Source organism: Cenococcum geophilum (assembly GCF_001692895.1).
Source record: "Cenococcum geophilum 1.58 unplaced genomic scaffold K441scaffold_14, whole genome shotgun sequence".
Lineage (NCBI taxonomy): Eukaryota > Fungi > Ascomycota > Dothideomycetes > Gloniales > Gloniaceae > Cenococcum > Cenococcum geophilum.
Window position 1 is genome coordinate 569,753 of NW_027137572.1, and position 6,887 is coordinate 576,639.

Here is a 6,887-nt window from a genome sequence, read left to right on the forward strand (position 1 = left end):
AAAGTAGCCTATTAACTTTATTCACGTATAAGTTAATAAAGGCCCCGTTTAGTCTCAGCCTAAAGCTTTAGCTTAATAATAAGTATAAAAACACAATGTATAAAAACACAACTTGGTAGAAAGAATGCCTTTATAGCATAGGTAAGTACATAGGCGTATACGAGCTGGATACGTTAGACTAGAGTTAGAAACTTATTATATAGATTGGGCCACGATATAGACTTCCATATTATCTACGTAACCTAAATTAAATTAATAAAGAAACTTAATGGACAAGTATTTTGGCATATAAAGTTTGCTGCTATACTAGTATTATAACTAGGAGTTAAGCAGGAGATAGATATAATACATTAATTATAGAACCAGTACTCCTGATATCCTATTATTAGTGCTTGGTTAACTATTATAAATTCTACGTACTAGAAATAGAGCATTAGTCGTCTACGGTAAGGGTCGGCTAAAGTAGCACAGTAAGTGATTTTAAGTTAACTAATTACTATTTTTGGAAGGGCTTTATTCCGGCTCCCTTTCGCTCTAAATTCTAACTAGAGCCAATTTTACCACTAGCTATTCCGGGATACCTAGGGCGAAATAATCCCTTTCCTAAATTTTTGGTTTTTTAGGATAAGAATACTCTAGAAATATTTAAATTTTAAGGGGCCTATATATAGATAAGATAAAAATTCAATCCTAGAATAGCTTTGCCTTAAAGAGCAAATATTAAGCGTGCTAAGTGGAGGACTTAGTGTTAACAACGGTTATCTAAATATATTTATAAGGGTATAGAACTTTTAACTAGCGGACTAGAGTTACTAATTAAGTTTTAAAGCTAGTAAATTAGGGATCTCAATTAAACCGTCACGAGTCCGTCTAATTGCGGGTCCTAATAATCCTTATAATTAGACATTTCTGCCTAAGAAGCGGCATTTATTTAGAAAATATATAAGTAAGCATTTAATTAGAGCGTATATAGAACTATACCGTAACGTAGGTGTATCGTTTAAAGCTATTCCCGCTAGTACATCTATATATTGCACAGATTATTTAAAGGAGGATACTTCTTAGTAAGAAGACGTAAGCTTTATAAGGAAAATTAAAAAATTAGAAGCAGAGAATAGCAGATTAACCGTTAAGCTTAACTATTAGCGGGATTAGGCAATTAAAGAGTCTAAATTAAAAGGATACGTAGAGGAGGAAGTAAACGAACTAAGACCTGCACTCTAAGCAGCCTAAGCTAATATTTAACAAATGTAGTAGACAATAAACAATTGGGCGTAGATAGCAGATCATTTTAGAAAATCTGTAATTAGCTCTTACTAGGCTATGCAGGAAGTAAAGTCTAAGTTAGAGTTTACCCCCCTACCTAACTAGCAAGGCCTAGGTTTAGATCAATTTCTTATACTAAATTAAGTGTAGCGTAGTAATAACTTAGCAGGTATATAGAAAAAGTCTTAAATTTATTTATATCTTGGGTGTATTACTATATTACGTTAGGCTTTTTTTTATATAGCGGTTTTTATTAACCGCTTTTTATATAAACCTCGATTAGAATAGCCGAGAGAGTAACAGGCTCTTTCTACCGTTGCTACTCCTCTGGGCTTGATATTATAAGCAGCTTCTAATAAAAGTCTACAAACCTATAAACTGCTCTAGACCTACTCGACTATCTATATATTAAAACTGCATCAATTACCCTAGAGCGCCTAGTAGCCCTACTGCCTAAACAAAGCATTAGTAGAGGTAGTTTAAGGGATACTAGGTCTATAGTTAATATCTATAGAACTTATAAAAGTCTCTAGGCTCTTACTAGTTCTCTCGATAATACTAAGGGCTATACTTTCTTAGGCCGGATTTAGGAGCTAGGAGAAGTTTTAATAATAGCCGTAATAGCGGGGCAATCTACAATTTAGCGGGATGCTTAAAGATAGGACGGGCTAGAGCATGGGCTCCTAGACCTAGTAGTTAGGAAGAGCGTTAGATATAGCTGCAGCAGCTAGATATACTGCAACTGTTATATAATCCTAAATAACATTAATAGGTAGAGTTTACCTACTTAATTTATACTTAAGATAACTACGGCTGCCGGGTATACTAAAATTATTATAATAATGCTCTATCGCTAGGTATACTACAACTATTACCGCTATAGAGAGGTACGACGCTTAATACTAAAGAGGATGTTTCGGTTAAGTATAAGAGGTATTTTAGGTTTCAATTAAGCTTAGGAGAGAGGAAGCGGATCAAGTAGGAAGTAAATTAGCTGTAAAGGGGCTGTATTATAGTAAGGTTAAGTCAATACTTAAGCTCTTTATAAATATATATCCTAAGCTTTATATAGCAGTAGATATCATAACACACCATAATAGTTCAAATGTAGTAAAAGTTAAGAGGGCATTAAGGAGAGTGCTATTTCTAAAACAGGCATATAACAAGTCAATATACATATTTTATATATCTGATCTTTTATCCAAAGTTCACGATATAAGGTAGCTCTTATATTATAAACACGTAGATAGAATATTATATAAACCAAACCATAAAAATGGAAAATATAAAAATCGGTCTTTTATTAGTCTAACAATATCAAATCTACAATTTCTAAGGTTGAATACTCTTTTGGCGTAGTATAACTATATAAACCGATAGGATAGCTAGGCACCAAGCCTATAGACTACTATCTCAAACGTAGATTAATCTTATCCTCATTAATCGTATCTTTATTTCCTAAAATCTCGGTTTTAGAGGCCGTATTTGATATATAGAGGTCTAAGCTAGGAAGACTCTAAGAACTCTTATCGCTTATAACGCTTATACTACGAGGTGGTATAGAGACGGTCTTAAACGCTAGAGTGGGGTGTAGACCTACGCTTTTACTCTATAGGTTATCGAACTAGGAATAGTACCACTTAATAAAACGTAAGGAATCTATACCTACCTATTTTTTTTAGTCCGGAGATTCCAACCTCTATTTGCTTTGGCCTTGACTTATATTACTCCTCTTATATTTCTTAGCTATCTTAATCTTGTCTTTAAGGTTACCTTCTACCTCGTCTTCTTTAAGATAATCTCTGTTCCCGTAACGGTTTAAGACATACCGCCAGAAACTATAAAAATTGCTTAGATAATAGTAATATAACGCTATACTATCTAATATCTTACACTGATTATCTAGGTAGGGAGAGGGCCAGGTACGGTTATTGATGTGGATCTCTATATAATCCTATAACTTAGTGCTCCTTATCTACTACTATATTCTTAATAATACTAAAAGTCCGGCGTTATAAAGGTAGAAGGTATAGTACCCGGTACGAATAAGGGTGTGTTAATATATCGTAATCTTACACCTAAACGACTCTATAGATGTAAGATGATTTTGGTAGTACGTCTCCTATTTTTACTTATTACTAAACTATTTAAAGTATAGGAAGCAATAAATTAGCTTATGTTCCTTTCGGCTAAGCCTTATAGTAAGTTCCCTACGGCGGCAACCGTAGATATAGCTGCTTCGTTGCGGTTTTTTAAAACTATACTAATTAGTATTATAGTATAGCTTTAGGTAGTAGATGGTGGCAACCTTTGTATATACTTACCGCAGCCTTTAATCAGACACTCTCTATTGATTGGCTCTTCTCCTAGTTGGTAGATAACTTATAGGTCTCGCTTATATAAGGAGAGGAGATCTTTAACTACTATTAGCTTCTCTTTCTTTAATAATACTTTTATAGATTTCTATATTTTGGCGATACGGGCGCGCTCTAGCATAACTCTAAAGATATCCCTAATAATATTAGTCTTAGCAGGATCTTTTAGAAGCTCTTTCCCTCGAGATAGAATCTTCTAATCCCTTCTCTTACGTACCTAGTCCTATTAGTACTAATAATAAGCTTTTTCCCTAATCTATTTATAATGGAGTCTAAGCTCCAATTTTATATTAGAGATTTTACTCTTATTAGTACCGCTTAGTTTTAGCTATTAGGCTTTTTTCTCTAGCTTTATAAGTTCCGGATTATACGAAATAGATTCTTCTATTTTAGCTAGTAGAATAATTAAAAGACCCTATTCTTAGTACCTCCTAGCGCCCTAAAGATATTCGATATACTAAGTCTTAGCTAGCTTGTCTAAATATACTACTATTATATTTACTGCTATAATATTAGCGATATAAGCCTAGCTATAAATTTTAGGGTCTCTCTAGTTTAAAAGCTATGACTATTTAGCCTTAGTTACCGTTTTTAAAGAAATAGTTAGTAAATTAAATATAGGTAATTAGCGTGAATATAATAAAAGAAAGTATCTAACTGGATATTAACTTACTATTAACTTTATTTGCTAAACCTTAATATATTAAGTAAATAGTAATACACCTAAAGAACCCCAAGTTCTCTAAGGCCAGTTGTAATAGCTTATGAAAGACCATATTATTAAACGGCGCGTCCTTAGAAATGCATCTATTTATAGAAATTATTCGTATTACTAGTTTCTCTAAGGCCTCTTCTTTCTATTAAAGAACTACCTTATCCTTACTAGAGATAATCTCTTACTCCTATAAATCTGCTAGAGGATTATACCTAAAGAGTATATTGTCTATAAAAGCGAGTGCTAGAAGGAATAGCGCGGCGTTAAATCTAAGGACTTTATTCTCTATAAATAGAATTCTAAACCTAAGTAGCCCTATTATTAGCTTACTTACTAAAATAAGTAGAGTAGCTAGGGAGTATAGTACTTTATAAATTTTAGATCTTAATTGTTTTTTATAAAACGCTAGTTAAGTTAATAATTTATAACCTAGCCGTCCGGAACGCGCTAAAGAAAAATTTTAATATCCTAGAAAGTTAGATATAGCTTAAAATTAATACTAGATATTACCTACTTTATAGCGTATACCTCTATCTTTCTATAATAGCTTAGGAATAAAAGCGCCAATTCTTACTCTAGAAAAACAGAAACTTAAAATAGCGAATATAAGCTAAATTCTGTAGCGTTTGTGGATAAATTTAGGATTATCTATAGCCTATATAGAGTTAAGGAGGTTAATAAGATTCTGCTTTATAAAATTATATTTCGGCCTTTCTATATACTTAATAGTGCCATTTTTAATAAGAGTATTATAGATCTACTAGTAGTATTGCAGGTTAGCGATATTATCTCGTAAACACTATAAGAGACACTTATATGGAAAACATTACTCCTATCCTATATATTGATTTTAGTATTAGTAAGCCGCTTAAAGCTACTAAAAAATCTTTCTATAAAATTTAATACCGATAATCGGATAGGGTTAAGAGAGATTTATCCTTTTAAGGTTTTAATATAGAAGCGAATAAAATCCTTAATAGTCGCTAGGTTGGGAGCTTGCGCTCCTCTAGTAAGGCACTTCTCCTTATTATTACTATCCGCTGCTATCTATCTATTTTCCTAAAGTTAGCATAGTTCTTAAAGGTAATTTATAGTCTACCTACTCCTTATATAGGATTAAAGCCCAGTCTTAAAGTTCTTCGGTTACTTTAATATATTTATTTTTATCCTTTATAGAATCTTTCTCTTAGTAAGCTCCCCTTTAGTAGCTGTTAGCTATAGCGCGTGCCTAGCGCTTATAGGCGGTAGGTTTCCTTTTAGCTATAGACGGCTAAGGCTATAGTTATGCAACGTAATATAAACTAGAATGCAAAAGGATTATTAATAAAGATTGCGTAGGAAGTAATGGAGAGGAGCAAATAGAGCTAGAGGCTATTTGTAACATTTCGAGGGGAAAGATAGAAAAGTCACAGACCCCCTTCCTTAGGATCCTTTCCTCTATAGTCCAAATTAGCGCTTTAAAAGGAGGTCGGTTCGGGCTACAGGGTGAGGCTAGGTGACGGTAAGTGGGCAGCGGGTAAGTAACTATGTGATGAGTTGCATATAAGTGAGCGAGGGTAAGCGAGAGTGAGCATCGTCACCCATACTTAGGTGTCGCATCACCTAACTCACCCGGCTCACCCCGTTAAAGCGGCACCGCCCTATTTTTGGCAGCATCTGGGGTCTCGCAGAAAAACCATGCTTTCATCCACCTAGGTAGGACATTTTAATGTTTATAATATTTTGATATTCGTCACGTGGATTCTGCTATAACTTACCGCGCGTAACTTTTTTTCTAACCAACCAGAAGCTAGCTTGGCGGGGTTTTCTAACCAATTAAAAGCTGGCTTGGCGGGAGTTTGAAAATTCGAACACCTACACCTAAAAGTATAGACCACTCGTAACGTAGGTCACCGGGTTATGACGGTCCACCTAGTTATGACGGAAATCTAACCGCCTGTCTAATTAGGAAAGCGGTTTCCTATTTCGGTATTCTGCCGGAAAATATCGGTAGCCTTATAAACTTTTCAAACCTCCTTATCTATTAACCTTATTATTAACGTTATTAACTATGCCTCGTTGGCCTTAAGCTCCTAATACAGAAGAGAAGATATAGCTGGCTACTAAGGCCTGGAATTTGGGCTACTATAAAAGCAAAGAAGCCTATATAGCCGTATACGAAATTGATCTAAATATATTTCGCCATTGCCTTAATGGAAAGCAAAGGTCTTATAAAGTCGCCCACACTAACTAATATCGTATATATCCCGCTGGTGAGGATGCAATAGTTTAATATTATATATATCTTGCTAAATCCAGGTTTCTATATTAATATCGCGTTATTCGAGCCTTTTCTAACCTTATACTGCAGCGCGAATATACCCACCTTCTACGCTACCTTTTACTTGATCCTCTGGGCGAAAACTAGGTATATAAGTTTCTAAAACGGCAGGAAGGACTACGTATTTGCTATATACGCTCGCTTAATATAGAACGATCCCTTGCCGCTAATAATTCTAGCTGTATACAGTAGTTCTTTAATAACTATACCG